This window comes from Dermacentor albipictus, chromosome 2, assembly GCF_038994185.2.
Source record: "Dermacentor albipictus isolate Rhodes 1998 colony chromosome 2, USDA_Dalb.pri_finalv2, whole genome shotgun sequence".
NCBI lineage: Eukaryota > Metazoa > Arthropoda > Arachnida > Ixodida > Ixodidae > Dermacentor > Dermacentor albipictus.
The window spans coordinates 163,513,609-163,535,682 of record NC_091822.1 but is presented as its reverse complement, the minus strand read 5'-3'; the positions used below and the strand labels follow the sequence as shown (position 1 = coordinate 163,535,682).

Sequence of the window (22,074 nt, the reverse complement as noted above, 5' to 3'; positions counted from 1 at the left end):
TGCGTTGCCGTATTCCACCACTTGATTTTTACTGGCACAGATGTGGTCTGGCAGTATCCCCTTTATGCTACCTCTACAATGAGCCGGAATCCATCGATCACTTTTTTATTATCGTGTCGACGGTTTTCTACTCATCGAAAATGACGTTCATAACTTCCCCTTCGAAATCTAGGACGGTTTTCATGCAATACTGTTATATCTTCACTTGCAGCAACGGTATCAGGATACAGCCACAGGAACGCTTGCCGAACCAGTTAGAATTTCCTCTGTGACACAAAAAGGTTGCCTTATTAATATTTCGAGTTTGCCATGACTGATATATTTCTCCTTGAGTAAGCTATAAATAAAAAAAATTCAAAGTAAACACACAAATTCGCAGCTATATTAATAATATTATTATTCGAAATTTTGCTTGCTCATTTTTACGTGTATCCTTTATGTATTTTATTAAAAGGCTTGCGTTACTGTATCCCCATCTACTCAGTGGTGACTACCTCATTATACACTACTTTATTTCATTTACTATCGGTTTATTTCTTGTCTTCGATTATTCATTTATTTTCCTTTTTTACTATTTATTTAATCACTGATTTATTAACTACTTTATTTCATTTTTCAATCATAGTACCACCCGGTTCGTGGCCTATCACCCCATTGCGTTTGCGCCATTATTTGAAGCTTCATCATCATCATCATCATCATCAACATCATCATCGATAACATCTAGGCTTTACATATACATCTAGTAGATCGTACCTCGCGCTGGCACGGGCGCGTGGAATGAGCCCTCGAGGCAAGCCCCCGTTGCCGCAACCAACCATTCGTCTGTTCGGTGCTCGTGTTCCACGACGCTTCTACTCCTGTCTGTATAGGCTCGACGCTTCATCAAGGAGAGCATTTCAAGGTAAGCGCTGCAACTCTGGGGCGTTTGTGTAGCTGTTGGGTGGTTTGAGCTTGATTCTTGGCAATAATTAGGTATCGTCCCGTCGATAGGTATCCGCCGCTGCCGTCACCGGGCCGGTGGACGCGCGTTGTTGCTACTTGATCGCGTCGAGAGCGTCTCGCGAGTGTCCTCACCTATGCTCCGTCTCGGAAAATCAAGTGCAACGCCGTGGAGTCTAGAGTTGCGTTTCGCAGTGGCTGCGTCCGCCCTTAGAAATTGATGTTCTTGCTTGACTCGTGCTGCGCTCTGGTGTCATAAGTAGCACTCGCTACTATTATCTGCAGCGATGGCATGGAGCCACAACCTCCATGTCTGTGCGTTTGTATGAATTCAATAGGCCAATGAGGTGTGATCACGCCACCTGAGAGCCACCAATGAGCTGTGACCACGCCACTTGTGTGATAGCCAATGGCATGACGCAACGTGCCTTTAAAATGCTATACAAGTCGAATAAACGCCATGTTGGCCAGGCTCTCTCACCTGGAACATGCGTCTCCGCCAACTTCACTGCGTCGTCCTCTCGAACGCGAGGCCCCTCCGTCGACCGGCTTTGGGTGCGACGGTACAGAATGGCAACAAGGATTTAGAAGAACCTGCTGTCTCAAATTCCGTAAGTGACAATGTTACTTATCTACTTCGCTCCTGTACTCTTTCCTCGCGTGCCTTCGGAGCGTCTGCGAACGCTGCAGCTGGCGTCGGCCTAGGCCTTCTTCGTCTGGGGTCATCTTCGGAGACGCCTATTGCCTGCTTCCTTCGGATTCCCTAGCCGTAGACTTCTGCTTGCAACGCTACAGAATGGCGTCTTTTTAAACCTTCCTCTTGTCCTCGACTTACCTGGCCCTTCTCCGATTCCTTGGTACAGATGGAAGCAAAATTTCCAGGCACACATTAAAGCGGCGGGCGGGAGTGGATGGGAGGACGAGTGTCGAGCGTCGGCTCTCATCAGCGTTTTGGGCAGGGAAGGCTAAATGAAATACGACGCGGCAGAACAGGCTGAGACACAGCCGACAACTACCGCTGCAACGGGATGACGAAATGCTGCCGAGACGCCCAGTACGTCGACTACGGAGGCAACGGCCACGACGAGCAAGTGCGAGGAGCTGCTGAAGCTCTTGAATCGGTTATTCTCGGCAAACTCCTGGCGCAGAGACATCTGTTCAGAAGCCCAAGCAACTGCCGTTTGAGCGTTTTAGGGAACACGTCACGGCCCTCAAGGAAAAAATAGCTCGCTTCCAAATTCGATGCTGCGTACGACGACCGGATCCGAGATCAAATAATTAATGGAATTGCCAACCCACATATCCAAGTTTTTGGCTCACTGAGAACATTTGACCTTAGATAAAGCCGAAGAAATCGGCCGAGAATTGGAGGCGACGCAGAACGCCAACCAAGCGTTGGGCGACGCCGAGAGTGTTCAACCCGTCGGAGCGTCGCAAGATGGCGGTTCGGCGGCACGGCGTTCAGGTAAACATGGCCATGGCCTCCCGCCCGGCAGGATGGACCGGCGTACTCGAGGTGGCCGAGCGTTGTCGAACGCCTGCGCGACGCGTCAGCAGGACGGCGTTCGAACCAGGTGCAATCGGCCGAATGAAAATCGCCCGTTTTTCTACGCGTCAAATCGGCCCGTGTTACAATTGTGACGGCTTGTGGCAGGTACTTGGCGTCTTCAGAAATTGTCTGGCACGGAACAAAACTTGCAGCCGTACCAAGGGACACTTGGCTACTGTTTGACGGATGAAGAAACAAGGCGCATCGCCAGTTCAAAATGTTACTCCAGTGCAAACGGAAAGTGTCGAAATGGCATCGGTTCTTTACGTGATTTAATACTTCATTTCCAAGCACGAGGGACTTAGCATTTCCCTGGTCGTTGGACAGGTGTGATTACGCCATCTGGGTTATAGGCAATGGGGCTCTTGCATTGCCCAGGGGGCGCTGCGAAAAAGGTGCTAAAAAGCGCCCTCTGTGCAAAAATGGGTCGTACCAAGCTCGGTCGTCTGCTTCGGAAAGCACGTTTACAATATGGACCCGCCGCTTTCGGTTGTGTTGTTTCACGGCCTGCAGCGAATATCGGGCGCCGAAGATTTTTTCAGGGGTGGCACGCTGCGTAAAGGCAAGAAATTATGCAGTGCCGAATACGTGTACGCCGTTCAAGAATTAGGCGGCGAAGTTTTAGCACCGTGTCAATCGCAAGTGAAGCGAGTCGCGTACGAAGTGGAACTTCAGGTAAGGTTTGCACGCCAGCTGCTAGATTCAGGCGCTCAAACGCGAGGAAATGCTTGTTATAAATGAATCCACAGCAGCGATAAGCAGGCATCATGTGTACAGAACTGCTCGAGCACACGACGGTACGTGCCGCGATGTACGAACTGCTCGAGCGCACGATCGTACGCGCCGCGACGGCAGTGGTCTTTCGACATGCCGCGAAACGGTGGGCCTCCTGCATTCTTTGTTTGTTGACTGCATGCCGCTAAAGAAGTAGTTATGCCTGCGTTGTAGTAGCGGCCATCTGTTCCTTTTAGTAACTGGTAATAACTGATGCAACGCATATGAGCTCGCACGTAGTACGTACGTGCGAATCGCGCTGCAGCGCGAGCTCGTACGCCGCTCGCTTGATGTAGGTTTTAATGACAGCGCTCGAACATCGATGTGCTGCAATCAATAGAGAGTTTTAGTATAGCGTAAAATCCTTGCGTTAGCGTTAGCGTGCGACGCAACGCTAACGCAAAGAAAGACTGCACTGCGCGGCACAAGGTAGTGTTTTAGAATAGCGGAACGGAGAAAAGCGTTAACGTTAACGCAAACTAATACAGCGCCATCTAGATGTAAAGACACAAAGTACTGGAAAGCCAAATCCACACGAAATGTCGAGCTTATCCAATGCCGAATCCGCAAGTGTGTCCCTAAGTCAAGCTTATCGAAAGCCACAGTCGCTGCGTTAATCACGCATGTAGGTGTTTGGTTCGAGCGTTGTTTTGTCGAGAGTCGCGAAACACACCGATTAATCTTGGCATGCCGCGATCGAGTGTTCTGTGGGACCCATATTACGTGTCCTTTTTAAGTTGGGATGACATAGACGCCCTCATGCTTCGGGAATGAGAGCGACCGCGCAGGTTCTACGTGTCCTCAAGATCCACTCAGCGTCGAAGCTATACCGGAGGATACGTTTCGCCGGCGATTTCGCTTCCAGAAAGCGGATTTCCCACTTCTTTCCAATTTTTTCCAACGGACGCCCACCTTGACGTCCATCCGAATGGGTTCAAGACGAAAACCTCCTTCACGAGGTTCATATCGTCGTCGTTGGTAAAACGCACACGCATTGTGACCACAGCACCGACCACACTACTGTGTTTTGCCGCGGAAAACATGACGTGCATCGGCTCCACATGCGGCTTTCCACCAAGCGAACGAGCGAAATACACTTGGGCGCCCTCTCGAGGCGGCTACAGCAAACACATTTAGCAAACCCATAGAGTTGTTCTACTAACTCTATGAGCAAACCCTCTCGTTAAGCCTACTGCGCCGCTAATCGAGAACGTATATCGTAAACAACGCCCATTTGTCACCTGTGCACCGCTGCCGAAGCATCATCACACAAATCTAAGGCGAACACGAGCATTAGTGGGGAAGGATAGAGCCTAGCAGTGCAGGCAGACGGCTCGATAGATCCGAAGCGGGCTGCTCTCACTTCGACTGGCGCCGCCATCTTGCCGTACGTAAGGCTCCCCTTGCGTGCGTTAGCGTTCAACGCTAAATCCTGAAAATAGCGTACGTACGTAAGAGCTCCAGCAGCGTTTACGTATAGCGCATGCGCAGTGTGGTGCACGCAACGCTAACGCTAACGCTAACTCTTTGCGTTTGCTGCTTTACGCTATACTAAAACTCTCTAATACTGCCTTGCTGCGTTGCCTCAACGTGCTGGCTTGAGATCAAGGATGAGCGCATTTAACTCTCTTAACCTGTGCTGCTCGTAGTGGAGTAGTGAATTGTCATCGAATGAGCCCGACCATTTGTGCTCATTTGCACACACCTGGTCACTTCACCACTTCGCATCGGTCGAATTGTTAATTGTCGCTGTGGCCGGGTCTCGAATCGTGAATTACCAGCCATGCCTGCTGCTATGTCGGTCTGCTGTCGGGACTGTAGGTGCAAAATACCGAACATTAGAACGCAGATAATCAAGCAAGCTTCAAGACAGGCGAAGCAGTCAGCATGGCGCGAAGTTTCGCTTACTCAGCGCGACGAACTGCAGCTATGCAGCGCGCCCGACGCTCCACTTCGTGAGGCCTTGAAGGAAAACGGCAGAATATGATGTTGGGATTCAGGCCTTCTTGTTCATGGCATCCCACGACGCAGAAGTAATGACGGTGACGCCTTCTCGAGGCTGGGCTAGGTCTCCGGATCGGCGCTACCGATTCCGTCTGCTCCCAGCATTGCGTCCCACGGCACACAGAGAGCCCGTTTTCGTTAAACTATAGGCTGCGGCGAGCTCGCAGCGTGGTTGACATGGTCTGCGAGAAGTGACGAGCCTTTTCGCACTCGCAACAGGGCAGAAATAAGTGCGAATCGACGCAAAACTCGGCCTAGAAACGTCCTTCGCCACAGCCAGGGCTCAATACAACCCAAGCTGGTACGACCCAGTAGCGCCGCCACCAGGCGCCGCTACTATACCTCAAACTCCAGCGCAAGACGCCCATGGCGTGATGCAGCATATCCTTACAATGATATTGAAGTAAAAAAATGACTGTGGCTTAGGTAAGGTTAAGCCCAGGATGCGAAGCATACTAGCCTTTATTTTAGTTGTTGAACCACTGTTTAGCCTGGTGAACTGCTGTTGCTTGGCTATATTTGGTTCGGCTAGACGAAGAAACTCGATCATGCGTTACTCTGCTTCGCCTTCAAGAGTGGAACGCGACAGCGTTCCCGTCGACCCGCCATTACAATGGGCTACGGCGCAGCGACTACGCGCCCCGCATTGGACGCGGTGAGCGTCGAGCAACGCAGCGTTCGGCGCGGCAACGAAATGTGCGCCTGAGCAAGCGACGCACGCCTGAGCGTTAGAAACAGCTCGTTTCTAAGGCAACACCGCATTCACTAGAGGCGCTTTTGTACCGCTTTGAAGCATCGTACTCGTGGCTCAGTGGTAGCGTCTCCGTCTCACACTCCGGAGACCCTGGTTCGATTCCCACCCAGCCCATCTTGCAAGAGTTGAGCCAAAGCCACTTCTCCTCTGTCGTGACGTCACGGTGTCACGTGGTATTGAAGGCGACACCGCCGCGCCTGAGGAGCTGGGTTGAGCTCTCGTAATATGCTTCGCATAAAAGAAAAAATGTCGTGTTGGCCGGAAGAAGTGTCTCCGCCAGCCACAATACGTCGTCCTCTCAGACGCTCGTGTGCGACGCTGTATTCTTGATCGTAATTGTGCGGAACTGTTCTTTGTACAGGCTGAGTGTTGTACGAAAAACGTTTTAATTATCAGAAACAATCTGTCATATACGGTTATCTCATGCGTTGTTTTAGATCAATTTGTTTTTCGTTGCGTTTCTTTTTAATTTTTGCCTCACGTGCAAGCTCGTGCGAGCATACCCCTTTAACGCGCAGCGAGGCACGGACGCAAAGCGCGTAGTGATACGTTATCGTCAGCGAACTTCATGCGTAGCTAGCAGAGCGTTGCCCCTGATGTCTGAAACGGAGTATAGAGTGGTTATCTTAGACCGTGGTGCAGGCTCAACCCTTTCCGATGCTACTGCGGTAGCGGTCGAAAAAGCGGCGACCAGAGACATGGAACGATTAATGTCGAGCCTGTCGGAGGGTCTAGCTCAAGTGTTTACATCCCAAATGATTCAGCTTTTCAGTACTATGGTGAGTTCCAACGTTAGCTTGCAGATTCCTATCTCATCCCCTTAAGGGGATGGGCAGACACGACGCTGAACAGCTGACAGATTCTCTCCCCGTTATTGTAGAAAGCTCAGAAAATTCATGGCCATCGTCTCCAACTCGGTAGATTCCTCGCCGGCGTAATTAATCGAATGTATCACTACCACGATTGTAACGGGACGGTCGACTTTCAAGCGAAATAAAGAAAATAAAATGAAACTGCGAATGTAACGCGACATGAAAACAAGAAAAAAAAACATCTGACACCGTGCTTGTTAAGGTATAGTTGGTAAGCCAGTGTTTACAAGTTTATACGGCCGATAAATCTACTATCCTTACTTCATATAGCTATGTATATTAATTCGCTATCGCAATTGCTGCTCCGACTTTTGTGCAAAACTGCGGCTTTTTCGTTCATGATGTCGCGGCGTGTCACAGAGAACACGTCCTGATAGAAATTAACACCAACCACGAAAAGTGAGCGCAGCCTCTGTGCCCTAAACCTATGCAGTTCGCCGGGAGAGCGGCAACTTTTCGGGCCCTGTTCCGCAATAGATTAGACATAACGAAGCGTAACAGCATCATCGTTGCTGGGGATTCCAATCCTCCGCATCCGTCAGGGTGTTATACAGCAGAGATACCTTTAAGGGGCGGAGCCTGCGGTCAGAGGTGCAGGCGAGAACTAAAGGCCCTCCATAGTACTATTGCTATGATGAAGGAGCTTATTGGCAATCAAACACTGCCTTATGCCTGCTTCCGCTCCTTCTTCAATGCCTTGCACTGCGAAAGGTACGGCGGAGCGGGGCGTCCCTATAACGTACCGGCCTTCTCAATGTCACCGTTGCACGCAGTTGAAATTTGGTTGCGGAGGTTAACGTAGACGCCACCATTTCCGATTTTGGCTGGCGCCTGCGACGCGCGGAACGTAAGCCAAAGTCCAGAGCGAGCCGCACTGGGCTGTGCTAGCGGATTCGTCGGGGAATCCCGCGGCGGCCGCGGTATCGGCGCTACGTTGCAGAACGCGGCGACATGCAAATTGCGACGGCAGCGCGCGTTGCGCAGCGTCTGCTTTGTGCACGACAAGGCTTGAATGCGCGCTCGGGCTAAGACGCTCCAGTACGTGACGCGGACCAGCTGTGTCCTTTCCAAGCTTGACTGACGTACACTAGCCGCATCCAACCAGCGCAATTTTTGAAGAGGCGAACGCGTCCATCCGGGAATGGTTATAATAGTGAACGCGCGCGGGTAAGTGTGCTTGCGATCAGACCTTGTGTTTCGCTTGTTTCGAGGCTAGTTGAGCGTTCAAAAGCAGTCGAAATTAGCGAGACCCGAGGGCTACGACACCGGTAAGCAGGGTGGCCAAACTTTAATCCCTATGTAGGCTTACCACGGCCGGGCGTGAGCAGACGATAGTCTGCTTCTTCCGGAAGCGCGTAATTATCATAGAAACGTAAAAGCACATCTTCCCTTACTTCAGCCTGCCTATTGACCAAAACACGTTGGCGGGCTAGTTGGTTACAATCCATGGTAGAGTGTGTAAGCGCGACTAGGCTGGACTGTTTCTTTCTACGTCCTCGTCCAGTCGCGCTTACACACTCTACCTGCTTATTGAACTTTGTCAAAAAATATGCACAATAAAAGTAGGAAGAAGCGCACTGATCCAAACACTCTTGTTGATTGGCGTCACCTATTGGCCAATAGCAGCCGCGTATGGGAATTTACAGGAAAAAAGCGTCAAGATAGAGTGAGAATCACGATCCCGTTGAAAATGTGGCGTCTTTCGTGGGCCGACCCCGGACACAGTGCACAGCCGGGCCAATAAAGTTTTGATTGTTATTGTTTCGCACATATAAAATTTAAGTATGGGAAGTTGGAAGGTAAAAAATATGCATATCCCACGCAATGAGGGAATCAATGTAAGCGAAGCTTTGTCTGCTGTTTGCGTTGATAGTCGGTGACATATTGACCGCATACGACAGTCTTGATGTGATGTGCAATGTTACCCTGGCTGCTCCACACGACGCTTTCTGCGAGCCTTCGTCTCCTCGGCGTTAAGTGCCCGCTTTGGCGCCATTGTGGGTTCTAGCGTTGTATGTCGCAGAACTGCCTCCCCTCTCTCTATTTCTTCGCTAACATTCTCCCCGCCTGCTCCCTTCGCTGTCCTTGCTGTTGCAGTGAGCACGGAGACAAGCGCCGCAGCTCCCGCACTCCATTTGTGGGGGGTCGCGCCTATAGTTACGGCGTCCATAGATCATTGCGCACAGGCGATGCGGCGTAAATGTTGACACGAGCTTTTTGGGTCGTCTTTGTGCCACACCCCTGTCATGTACGCTAAAGGCCCAGTGCCGCGGGAAGTCGCTGTCGACGCCGCGGGCATCGCTAGGCGAATAATCAGTCTGAATCACAACCACGCAGGGATTCCACGTGCTGCATACTTTCTCTCACATTCTTTACAAAGTTATTCCTCGGAATTTTGAAAGTGACAGCTCATAAACAACTGTCGTGAAACAAAACACCTACGGTGTATGTCTTTTATGTTTTTTCTGACAAGGCCACATCTTAGCCACGTCCCAAAGAGTGCTGCCGGTTTTCTGCGTGCACTTCCTGCGTGCCGTACGTGTTCTACAAGCAAGCATTTTGTTCTACCATTATATTGAGAGCAGTAATCCTGACTCACTGGTACGACTTTCACGTCATAAGTGTTGTTCGTATGTCACTGTTTATTTCAACCGCATTGCGTTTATGCCCAGATTGCGAATATTACTTATACAGCGTCTCGTCTTGCCCATTTCATTAAGATCAGGCATACTTCATTGCTATTTAGGTATGTCCCGGCTTGAAATGTCTCACCATGTTTTTCAGCACAAGATGACCCTCGGGTTACAGTTCCGTGCCGGTGTACGAAGGGTATTGACTGCGAGTCGAGACAAAGTCGAACAAGTGAACAACGCTCCGCAAGGGAAAGGCGTAAGTGATTGCTTTCTGTTAATTCAAATACACTTCCTTTGGTTTTTGTCACAAGCTGTTAGTGTATATGTTAACTCTACCAATTTTACGTAACGTTTACGAATTCGGAGGCACCTAAGCAGGCCCTGTTCCACTTACATGTTTATCGAAGTGGAGAAAAGCATTCGAACTTAAAGTAAGCTATTTAATAAACAGTTTTTCACGAAAAGTACTTCGATGCGTTCACCAGAAGCGGATATATTGGCAATCGAACGCGGCGTTCGCGGTGCTTCCGCTCCTCCTTCAATGCCTTTCACTGCCAAGGTTACGACAGAGCGGGGCGTGCTCACAAGGCACCGCCTTCTGTATGTAACCGTGGCGCGCAGTTCACATGCGATTTTGGATGGTATTGTAGACGCCACTGCCCCCGATTTTGGCACCTCCGACGCGCCAAACGTAAGCCAAACGCGGTTGTCATGAGCGAGCAGCACAGCGCTGAGCCAGTGGACTTGTCGGGGCACCCTGCCGTATCTGCGCTACGTAGCAGACCGCAGCTACACGCAGATGTAGTGCATATTGCGCAGCGTTTGCTCTGTGCCCGACAGGGCCCGCGTGCGTCCTCGCGCTCGTACGATCCAGTCTGACCATGCTGCGTGGTGCGGACCAGCTTTGTCCTCCGCCTGCTTGACTGGCGAATAGTGGCTACATACAAAAAGTGCATTGTAACTCGAAAGTGTTTTACGCCGGGGTACTTCCTGTAACGGATGCCACATATATTGCCCATGCTCTACAAAGGTCGCCGCGTATTTTTCATTCTAAAGTAGTCCAGTCATACTTTGCAAGCACTAAAATCTTTCAGAAATCATTTTTTCCACTTAGGAGTGAAGAATGGAATCATTTACCAGAATGTATTGTTGAATGCATATCCATGTTTCATGTGAAAATATATTGAAAAAGCATCTTTTGTAATCCCTCTCCTGCTTGGGCAGCATTGCTGCCTGCAGTATTGTGTAAATAACTAAATAAACAATGGATCTAACGTTGGCGCTAAGGAGTAAAATCACTGGCTTGTTGCAGCAATGTGGAAGCTGCACAAATTCTTAGTTGATAAGAACGCCGAGTGCCCATCGAGATGTGCTCATCCGCGCCACCTCGTCTGCGCAGCTTCTGCTTAGATTCTGATAAATGGCAATGTATGTAACAATGATATGCAATGAGCGAGGAATATGAGGTTTAAAATAGCTGCATGTTTTGATGATAAAGTGAGTACAAAATGAAATTTATTTTAGAAGCGACGTAACCATGCGTATTTATTAGCTTTTCTAAAATGACACCCAAAATTGTAACGCTGTCAGATATTGGTAGCCTATGATGACTTAGTGACACACCTGTAGTAGGCGGAATTGTTGTTTGAAGGCCATGAAACAAAACATGTTTTTGATGGACTGATTCGAAGATAATTTGGTGCTTTAGTGAGCACCACCTGTCGATATTGCCAAGTTCAGCGTGACGCCGATCTTGCATTACTGTCAATCACCAGTGAGATTAATAAACGGTTGTGTTTATTAAAGTTGGCGGCTGGGTGTAATTATATTTGTTCAACTACGTTTTTACTAGTGGTAACAACGTGTCATTATTTCGCATTATTGGCGGCTCCTCCAGGACACCAAAGCGGCAACGGGGACATCAAAGCTAGAAACCGGACTGGTCTTTGGGTTGGGGCTCGCCAAGGCCTGCACGGCCCCAACTCATGGGCCGCCCTGCTTCTAGCTTTGGTGCGTCCCACTACCCCTTAGGTGCTCTCCTGAGGCCTCCATTAGCTGGTTACATGTGCCTTCCTGGAGCAGTGCTTGTTAAAAATACAATCTTTTGTTACGACAAAAAAAGCTACCCATGACTTATACAACATCTGTCAGAACCTCGCCCCTTCAGAAACAGTGATCACCAAACGGGGCGCCCATGCCCAATGCCACACCGCATGGGCAGGAGTGGCGGAGCATAAACAAACTCGACTGCACTCCGTAATGCCGGCATGTCTAGGGGACAATTATACAACACGTGCCAAGAAACCTCCTTTGTAGTGCCTAGGCAGAGTCACTTATTCAAGCAGCAAAGGCCCCAAGAAAGAATTTCTCTCTCGCACCCGCTCTTGCTCGCGCCTCCACAGAAACGTCGAGCGCCACAAGAAACGCCCCGCCCCGCTGTACCTACTAGCAATTGTAAGAACGCCACCGGGATTTAGGTGCCCTGGGAGTATTGACAAACACACGCTACTCTACACCTTTTCATGGCTCTTTTCATTGGTAGTGCAATGCTTTCGAAGCGTCAGCTTCCGCGACCGCCAAATTTAGTTCAGAAATGAAATAGCCATCACTTTTGGTATTTCATTATATTCTTTAGTATGCTCACGTATGCTAGATCTTAGTAAGGTGTGCGTTTACTTATGGCACCTTGTTGTAAGACAGTAGAAAGACTGAAAGAAATATTCTTACTGCAGGCACAAGCACAAAGGTTAAACGATGCGAACTTGATATTGACAGTAAACAACGTCCCTCAAGCGGAGCAAGCATTTGCCAGTGAAGAACTGGTAGGACACGCCGCTCACAGTGTGAACAGCGGTAAGAGATTCCCCGTATCTCAATATCTGTGATTCCATAGAATAGATCATGAATGCTCCAGAGCCCTTGCATACATAATTTACTACTGCTGAGGCTCTAATTATTCCACATGCTTGAAACTTCGTGTATGCCTGGTCCATAACTTGCCCCTAATTTTAATCAACTGTAAGCAAGGCTTCATGTTTAGTCCACCGAAGACACAGGGCAGGCATTCTACAAAACTTCTTAACATCCAAACAAATCAGCACCCAACAATTATTGGGAACGCTCCTAATTTCACCATAAATGTTGACGGTGCCACGGCTTGCACTTAATATTCATTGCATTTGCATTGCCAAACTCGCTAGCGACACTAGGAACTAAGCTGATGACGGCCGTGCGATAGACACTTTCGAAGACTTGCTCTTTTTTTTTATTCTTAGTCGTACTTGCGCGCTGTTACTAACTGCAATTTTTGAGACTTGTACAAAGGACCATTCTATCATTTTTAAGACCGTGCTGCTTGCTCATTCACCCTTGAGGCCGAGCATGAGCTGCAACTATTATTGTACGTAATTATTATAATATAGCAAGCAGATATTCATTTACTTCACGCAGTAACAGTAGGAAGACGCGCAAAACACCCTTCATGATTGGTGTCAGCTATTGGGTCTGTGTTTTCTCAGCAAGCCCAAGAGGTGGTGCATGGACCCTTGAACGGAGTCTCATTACACCGAAAAAGAATGTCCTTACTGTTGATCCATTTCCTTCTAGGATAAAAACATGATAAAAAACAACGTCCAGCGTGAAGGACGACGACTGTGAGACCACATACACTGCGCTGTGTATGTCGTCTCTTGCAGTCCTTGTCTCTCGCGCTGTACGTCGTTTTTTATCGTGAATTGCCAACTACTCCAAGCAACCACCCCTAGAATGAACACTCGAATAAAAAAAAACTTCTCTTTCCAGACCTCGAAAGCTTGAAGATGCGGATGACACTCGTGGAAAGGGACCACGATTGCCGCTGCGGCAAGCGTCACAGGGGCACAGTGGTTATTGTGCAGTCGGCAGGGATCACCGAGAGCCTCTCGAGGCGCTTGGCCTCTTTTTCTATTCAGCGACTCTGAATAAAAAATGGATGCTCGTCAACACCATGAGAGGTGACCCCGGGGGGGGAGGGGGAGGGGTAACGCAGCAGTGCCTCCCCGAGCGATGCCGGAGTCAACTCCCCCCACCTAAAGTGTCGTTACCAGAGTTACCCACATTTGACATTTATTTTGAGTTGCCTCTACCTCTTCAGATAAAATGTTATTGTGTGTGACTAAAAGCTTAGTCGCAAGTGTGCGCATACGTGCGACGATAGGAGGACAAGCGCATTAGAAGCACCACAGACATTTTTTGTTCAAATTCCACTGCGATTGATTGAAAACTATTCCACCGAGCTGGGTTGCCCGCCTCTTGCCCTACACGCAGGTAGGGAGGGGGGACGAAGCAGTCCCCATGCGTTGAGGACGGTTCGTTTCCACTGCGAACACCTTGCACATACAGAATATATTTAAATATATACTGACACGACGAAGTTCATTTTATTCAAGAGAAGGAGGTAGCCAACTTGACTATTTCTAATGGTATGGGTAACCTATGCCTGGAGAATGAATATGTTGCTCTATGTTAACCCCGCTTTAAATTGATTTGCATGCTTTTCTTGCTCTGAAAAAAATCTGCAGTGACCCTTTGGCCACCATATGGCCTTGCCAACAGCAGTTGAAATCCACGTGAAGGCTATGCGCCTGATTATTGTTTCCCTTTCTAGCAAGCAATATAATTTACAACATTTATTAGGAACGGAAACATCGCCGCGAAGAGGTCATAAATATATATAATTGACTCAGTAACCGAATTGGGACCAAGCCGGTTTCTTTCTGAATCGTAATGAATAGCAGTCGTGCACACCAGCGCTTATACTCGGAGTCGCAGTAAAGAAAGAAAGAAAAAAAGAAAGACTGCAGTTTCACCAGAAAGGTGAAGCAGTATTAGTGATAGTGAAGCATATGCCGTACTTATTCGAATGTAGACCGATAGTTTTCTTTTTACACAATCATATTCCAAACTCTAGGGTCAGCTTAGATTTGAGGATCTTAAAAATGCGCCAGTTTTTCATTTAAACTGCTAAATATGGCGCATAGCTAGCGCCATCTAGAAAAGTCAGTATCGCAGCCGCGCCAGTAGCCAACCGTACACAAGCGAGGTCGTCATTTTGACCTGTGTCGTGTCGGCCATATCGGTGTGCGGCGCGGTGTTAGTGCGATGGCGCGAAGCAGGAGATGCCACTACAGTGCCGCTTTCAAGCGAAAAGTTGTGATAGCCGCAGAGGCATCGTCAAACCTTCAAGCCAGGCGGGACTTCGGCGTCGACAAGAAAAACGTCAGTCATTGGATGGGACACCGACAGCAGCTTCTTGCGTGCGCCGTAATGAGGATGATATACAGCGGACCAAAGAAAGGTCATCACCACGAAGTGGAGACAGTTTTGGCTGACTTGTTCGGACGCAGAGAGCAGCTGCCTTTCCAGTGACTACAGATATTATCCAAGCAAAAGCTAGGGCACCGGGGTGCCCCAAACGTGCATCGCTATCGCACCTGGCGGGCTGGGTAGCTGCAGCGTGGGACGACATCCCAGGTCCTTCGATCGTGCGCGCCTTTAAAAAGTGCAGCATATCTAATGCGCTTGACGGTACCGTAGATAGTGCACTGTTTGAAGGGGACAGTGACAAGGAACGCAGTGACGAGTCTAGCAGCGACGACGACGTTGAATGAGCTCCGCACGTTCAGATTCAATAAATGCTGTTTGCATTTTGTGAGTGATTGAGTGAGTGAATAAACTTTATTGTAGGTCCGGCGAGGACGCGAACTCGTCGCGCACCCGGCTAGTCCCACGTCGGGACCGGCAGGTCTAGCCCACCGGTCCGGTTGCGGGCACGCCGGACGGCCAGGATGTGCTTTTCTAGAGCGGGGCTACGCAAAAGCGAGTCCCACTCCTCCTTGATGAACTTGGGGGGTATGTCGACCCACACTCCCAGAGCATGCGAGGTAGAGTGGAGGTCTGGCCGCAGGACGGTCAGGCGTCGTCGCGATACACGTCGGGGTAAGCCTCGTGGAGAGCGGACAGACACGGATATGTGCTCGTCTGTAGGAGCCTTAGCGAAACGGCTTGCGCCCTATTCAACTTGGGGTGAGGGGGTGGAAAGCCCCTTCTGGACATGTAGAAATATTTAATAATTTCGTTGTGAGTAGCGGGAGCGTCCCTGTGACCGTAGAGAGGAGGGGAGTCAGTGCTCCTTATAGAGGAAGCGCGGTCGGTGAGGTCACGCGCAGCCTCGTCGGCAGACTCATTGAGGTTCGGGGGAGCACCCTCGACCGATCCTACGTGAGCGGGAAACCAGTGAATTGAATGGTCTGTGAGAGCATGTGGACTCGAGCCGCTAAGAAGACGAACAGCTTCCTTGGCGATGGAACCCTTTTGAAAAGCTCTAACTGCCGTTTTGGAATCACTATAGATTTCGGACCCACGACCGTCTAGCAGGGCGAGGGCGATGGCGACTTGCTCGGCGACTCCGGGATCTCAAGTGCGAATCGAGGCGCTATTGGAAATGTTTCCGCTCGAGTCGACCACAACGACGGCAAAGGTCTTCCCGTCACTGTACTCCGCCGCGTCGACGAAGCTTGCGCTAATGTCGTGTCGCTTGATCTGTTTGAGGATGGCTGCTGCTCTGGCCTTGCGTCTGCCCTCGTTGTGGACGGGATGGACGTTTCGGGGCACAGGGGCCACTACGAACTTGTCTCGAATGCACCTAGGGATCGGGCTACTGTCCATCGAGAATTCCGCAGGGTGGTAACCCAGCTCTTCGAGGATGCGTTTACCTGCCGCTGTGGTGGCCAGGCGACTGAGTTGCGTGCGTTCTTGGGCTTTGGCAATCTCCTCGGCGGTGTTATGTACCCCAGCTTCAAGAGATCCTCGGTATGTGTCCTGATGGGTAGCCCGAGAGCCCTCTTGACTATTTTGCGGATAAGAACGTTGAGCTTGTCTCGCTCCGCTCTGAGCCAGTTGTGCATAGAAATCGTGTACGTGAGGTGGCAGAGTACGAAGGCATTGATTAGCCTGAGAAGATTGCTTTCCTTCATGCCACGATGCCGGTTTGCGATTCTGCGAACGAGGAGGAAAGCGTTGTCCGTCTTTGCGATAATCTTGCGGAGAGCAGTTCCGTTTCCGCCGTTGCATTCGACAAACATGCACAGGACCCGAATAACGTCGACCCTGGGTATCAACCCCCCCCCCCCCCCCCCGTCACAAGTGCGAAGTCTGATGCTGCTTTCAGAGACTGGCTTCCAATCTTTGGGTCTGCCTCCCTTCTCTTTTCTGTAAAGTAGCAGCTCCGACTTGGCGGGGAAGCATCGAAGTCCGGTGGGGCGGAGATACTCCTCGAGCACGTCAATCGCCTCCTGCATGGCTTCGACTCTGCCCTCGTGCCCTCGCAGCCGCGGGAGCACCATATGTTGATGTCATCGGCGTAAGTCGTGTGCTTGACGTCGTCGACGCGCGCCAACCTGTCGGAAAGACCAATCATACAGATGTTAAACGATGTTGGGGAGATGACGGCGCCCTGAGGAGTGCCCCGCCCTCCGAGGGGCACATCTTCGGAGCGGAACTCTCCAATGCGAAGATTGGCCTTCCTGTCTGTTAGAAAAGAGCTGACGTAGTTGTGGAATCTGGAACCGAGACCCAGGTCTGAAATGGTCTTGACGATGAAGGTGTGGAGCACGTTGTCGAAAGCCTTCTCAAGGTCCAGACCGAACAGAGCCTTGACGTCTCTGGAACGGCCATCCACAATCTGATGCTTAGTTTCATGGCATCCTGCATTGAGAGTCCGGCGCGGAAGCCGATCATGTTGTACGTGTAAACATCGTTGTCTTCGAGGTACCCGTTAAGCCTGTTGAGGACGACGCGCTCATGACCTTGCCGACGCAGGAGGTCAGAGAAATCGGCCTCAAGTTTTCGATGTTCGGGGCCTTGCCGGGCTTGGGAATGAGCACCGTGCAGGCAGTCTTCCATTCTGCAGGTACAATGCCGCTCTTCCAGGAATCGTTTATCTTGTCGGTCAGAAAGACAATCGACGTGTCGTCGAGGTTTCTCAACATTCTGTTGGTGACTCCGTCCGGACCCGGCGCAGACTTGCGGTTGAGCGCGAAGATGGTCTGACCTCGGCAATGGAGAAATCTTCATCCAGCTCGGGGCATGCAGGGCCTCGGTAGGCCGGGAGTTGGGTCGACGGATCTCCGTCTCGACGGACAGGCAGGTACTTCTGTATGAGTTTTGCGACAAGTTCATCGACCGTGTTAGACCTGGTGGCTTCGTGAAGGGCCCCCCGGGCCAACGTATGCCTTTGATTTGACTTCGAGCCTCTTTCATCGAGAAGGTGCTTCAGCATACCCCAGGATTTGCCGTTGCGCATCTGTCCGTCGATGGATTCGCAGAGCTCGTCCCACTGCTGCTGGCATAGCGCCTTGCAGTGGTCTTCGATGACCTTGTTGAGCTCCGAAATCTTCTTTCGGAGTCTGCGATTGAGCCTTTGACCCTTCCATCGGCGGAGCATGGCGGTTTTGGCCTCGATCAGGTGGGCGAGTCTGCTGTCCATCCGCTCGACGTCGAGATCTGTTTCCACTTTCTTGGTGGCCGCGGAAGCGTCGTTCCGGATGCCTTCACCATTCTTCGAAAGTGGCGGGTGCCCTGGCTCTCCCGGGTTCGTCACTAATCTTGCGAAAATGGTCCCAATCGATGAACGTGAATTCCCTGGCCTTACTCCGAGACACCTTGAAGTTGGTATCGAGAATGTAGTGGTCGCTACCCAACTCCATGGCGATGTTCTCCCAACCCACGTCCTCGACGTTCCTTACGAAGGCGAGGTGTCGAGTCCCAGGTGCTGGAGTTGCCAATGCGCGTAGAAAAATTCTTGTCAGTGACTAGAGTGAGGTCCATCTCGTTGGCTTCTTGCCACAGGTTTCGCCCCTTGGTATTGTCGTAGACGTAACCCCAGATGCCATATGGTGCGGTGAAGTCGCCGACGACGACGAAAGGTCGAGGGCCGGCCAAGTCGGTCGCCTTCTTGAGAATGGTCTTGAACTGCTGGCGCGAGTCTCTGGGGTTGCTATATACATTGAGGACTGACACGCTGTTTCTGCGCTGATTCCGCTGCGAAACGTCGAGCAGGATTTCAACCATGATATATTCGATTCTACTCCTCGCCAGCTTGAGGTCGTGGGTGATATGAGTTAGCCGTTTATCGATCAAGGCGCAAATCCCTCGCCCCCCGGGCTGGCCCGACACGGCCCCGTATCCCTGAAGCGAGGCGGCGGAGATTAATGTTTCCTGGAGAGCAATGACCTGAGGTTTCGCAGAGAAATACCTGAAAAACTGCTGCAGAGGTGCTTTTTTGTTAGAATACCCTCTGCAGTTCCATTGCCAAATGCGAAAACTCTTTGAATCTATCCATTATGGCTGACCTGACGGACTACCACCTAACGGGGCAGTTAGGCCTGCGCAAAGAATGGGTCCTCCTGTCGCCGCGCTGCTGGGATAATGAAGTGTAGCTTCCTTTAGTATGGCGGGAACGGTTAGCAGTTGTACGACGGAGGCGGATGAAGCCATTCGCGGCTCAATGGCGTCGATGCGATCTGCGAGAGCTCCGAGGCCCCTGTTGGGGTCCCCGAGCGCAACCTGAATTTGACGAACGTTATCACTGAGGCAAGCGACGCTAGCGGTGACCTGTTTGAGGCCGTCTGCCAGCCCACTGAGACTTTGCCTAATTTCGCTGACTTCTGCAGACAACGCTCCCGATTCACATGTTTGTTTGAGTACTGCCCTGCGTTTGGAGGACGTCGCAGTACCGTCTACCGGAGCTGGGATTGGAATCTCGGTGGCCATGACTGATGCACCGTTACCCGACACATTCGAAACGAGTTTCCTAATCTCTGCCATTTCGCTAACTAGTGTCTTGATCGTGTTCTTGAGGTCGTCGTTTTCTTTGCGTAAGGGAATGACTTCCGCGTCTCTAGCTTGCTCTGTGGGCGGGTTGCTACGAGATGTCGGAGCAGCCTGGGTATTGGCGCCGGGCTTGGGTCGTACCAGATCGGCCCAAAGAAGGGCCGGCTGCTTTCCGCAACGGGTGGAGGCGGGCTGAGGCCCGGATGCTGGCTGGGTTCTGGAACCCGGGAGGACCCTCGAACCGGATCTGGACCTGGATCTGGATCGCAACAGAGATCTTGACCTCGACCTGGCCCTGGAGACGGAGCGGCTCCTGGTGCGACCGCTGGAGCGGCCACGAGACCTGGATCTGCCCCTGGACCGGGAGCGGCTGCCACCGTATTGGCGTTCAGGCGATGCTTGCCGACCTTGATTCGCGCTCTCCATGGGCGCCAAATGTTCGGCGTTGAGGGCGCGGGAGCGCTGCCCCCGTCTGCGCCTGACGAGATATGGCGTCTGAAATCGTCGCTTGCACTCCTTGGCGGCGGTAAGGTGGTCGCCTCCGCACAGCTTGCATTTGGGATTGCACCTATGCTGAGCGTCGGGGTTTGCTTCTCCGCATCCTCTGCAGATGGCGTCGTTGGGCGAAGGGCAGGCGTCAGAGCGGTGCCCCAGTCTGCCGCAGCTGTAACAGACGTCCATTTGCTTGCGAAATAAAGTGCACATGACGACAGTGCCGCCGTAGGAGACAAAATTTGGCACTCGGTACCCCTCGAACAGGACCACCACTGTGCCGGTGTTCTTGATTCTTTTGGCGCCTAGCGCCGTGGGATTTCTCGGGTTGACGTGTTTCTTGTCGATCGCCGCGGGCCCGTCGGTAAGGGAGACGCCTCGGATGACGCCCTTGCACGTGTAGTGGGGGGGGGGGGGGGCCTCGTAAGCGCTCACCTCGAAAGGTTGGCCGGCGACGGAGATGCACTCGATGCCGACGTAGCGTGCAGCGTTGTCCCTGTTTGGTGTGCTGATCACCATTATGTTTTGTTGAAAGTTGGGACACATCGTGTCGGTGTCCCGCGACGCCGAATCGAGCCCGGCAGCCTGCCATATGGCGTCGGCGACTGCGGTAGGTCCACACTTGCTGATACACAGGCCTCCCCTGGGCCGCACGACGATCTTTGCCTCTTCCTTGGGTATCGGAGGCATCCTGGCCCCTCGAATGATCTTGCTTTTAATGCCCGCGCGGTCGGCGCTACGCCGAGTGTTGAAACCGGTGTTATGCTGAACGTCGGCCGCACTGGCATTGGCCGCGGTTCTCTTGCTCATTGAAGAACGCCTGGCGGCAACGAGCTGCCAACCCGAGTCTTTAGTGAAGTCCTCGGGGGATAAAAAAACTCCCCTTCCACCTCACACTCCATTACAAAGTCCGTGGAAAAGCCTACGACGAGAAGAGGTGGGCGAGCGATGCCTCGCCTCGCGAACCCTAACACGGTTAGGCACAGCACAGGGTCACGGCGTAGGCGAAAGAAAAACGGCAAGAAATGTCACAAAGGTCCACCCACCCACAAAAGTCACCCACCTCCTTGTCGTGCCGTCGGCGCTGCGCCAAGACATTTTGCAAGCCTGCCATGATGAGCCATGCACGGGACACCTGGGATTCGCTAAGACATTAGCAAGGATACGACAGCAGTATTACTGGCCCCGGCTTTATTCTTCTGTACAACGGTACCTGAAGACCTGCCACGATTGTCAGCGCCGCAAGAAACCACCAGTCAAACCGGCCAGTTTTCTCCATCCTGTAGACCCTCCTCAAGCACCATTCCAACAAATAGGAATGGATCTACCTGGGGCATTCCCACTGACCTCTTAGCGCAACAGATGGATAGTCGTCGCTCAGTCGTCCAAAGTTAGTAACAAACTCGCACAAGGTGTAAGATTGTGCATATAAAATTTGTTCGCTTTTGATGCTCTGACGGATGCAGTTTATAGAAATGCGTATTAGTTTTGCAAGGTTGAATTGCAGATTTGTAAAGTTCATGTTTCTATTCTTCACGTTTATTCATTTCCGGCAATTCTCATGAAAAATTCCATTGTCTTAATCGAAATTCTATTTGCTGCAATCACTGCAACCTAACTTTCTTAAATGCAACAAATTTGATTCAAATCGGTTTGGCGGATTTCTCATAAAAAGATTCCTGCGTTTTACATGTATTTGAGTAGCTGCACTCTAAGAAATCTTTGCACCCTTTGGGGTATATATCAGCCCCACAACGATAATCGTCATCTGCATTGATGCGTTTCCTTTCTTGAAAGCGCCGCGCCCGCTACTTTCCTGTCGGGAATGCTATGTCATGCTGATAACGCGCATGCCGTTCGTTACTGGTAAGTACCGGGCTTGCAGCGTTAAGGAAAGGAAACGCATCAAGGCAGATGACGATTGTTGTTGTGTGGCAGATATACACCCCAAAGGGTGCAAACTTTTTTAGAGTGTAGTTAAAGCGTCTTAACGAGTCACACCGGTTTTACAGGAAAGCCATATAGCTTTTCCATATTTTCCGTATAGCTTTAGGAAACTTCAGAAATACTCAAGGTCGTCTCATCTTTTTACCACGACACACGCAGAGGAGCATTGGAAATTATGCGAAAAAACACAGGGACGCGTTAACGTAGCCTGTCGTGTAAAAGAAGAACGATTCCAAC

General features: G+C 51.0%; 1 long non-coding RNA gene across 3 annotated transcripts; it reads left to right on the top strand.

The window, feature by feature from the left end:
• The first annotated feature begins 537 nt into the window (after positions 1 to 537).
• On the top strand, positions 538 to 13,509 carry LOC139056248 (uncharacterized). Of its 3 annotated transcripts, none has more exons than XR_011512237.1 (4): positions 538 to 904; positions 9,680 to 9,784; positions 12,261 to 12,381; positions 13,330 to 13,509. It is a non-coding gene; the product is annotated as an uncharacterized lncRNA (long non-coding RNA). The 3 variants fall into 3 exon arrangements; XR_011512238.1 differs by lacking the exon at positions 538 to 904 and adding an exon at positions 1,424 to 1,553; XR_011512236.1 differs by lacking the exon at positions 538 to 904 and adding an exon at positions 5,076 to 8,062.
• The last annotated feature ends 8,565 nt before the right edge of the window (positions 13,510 to 22,074 follow it).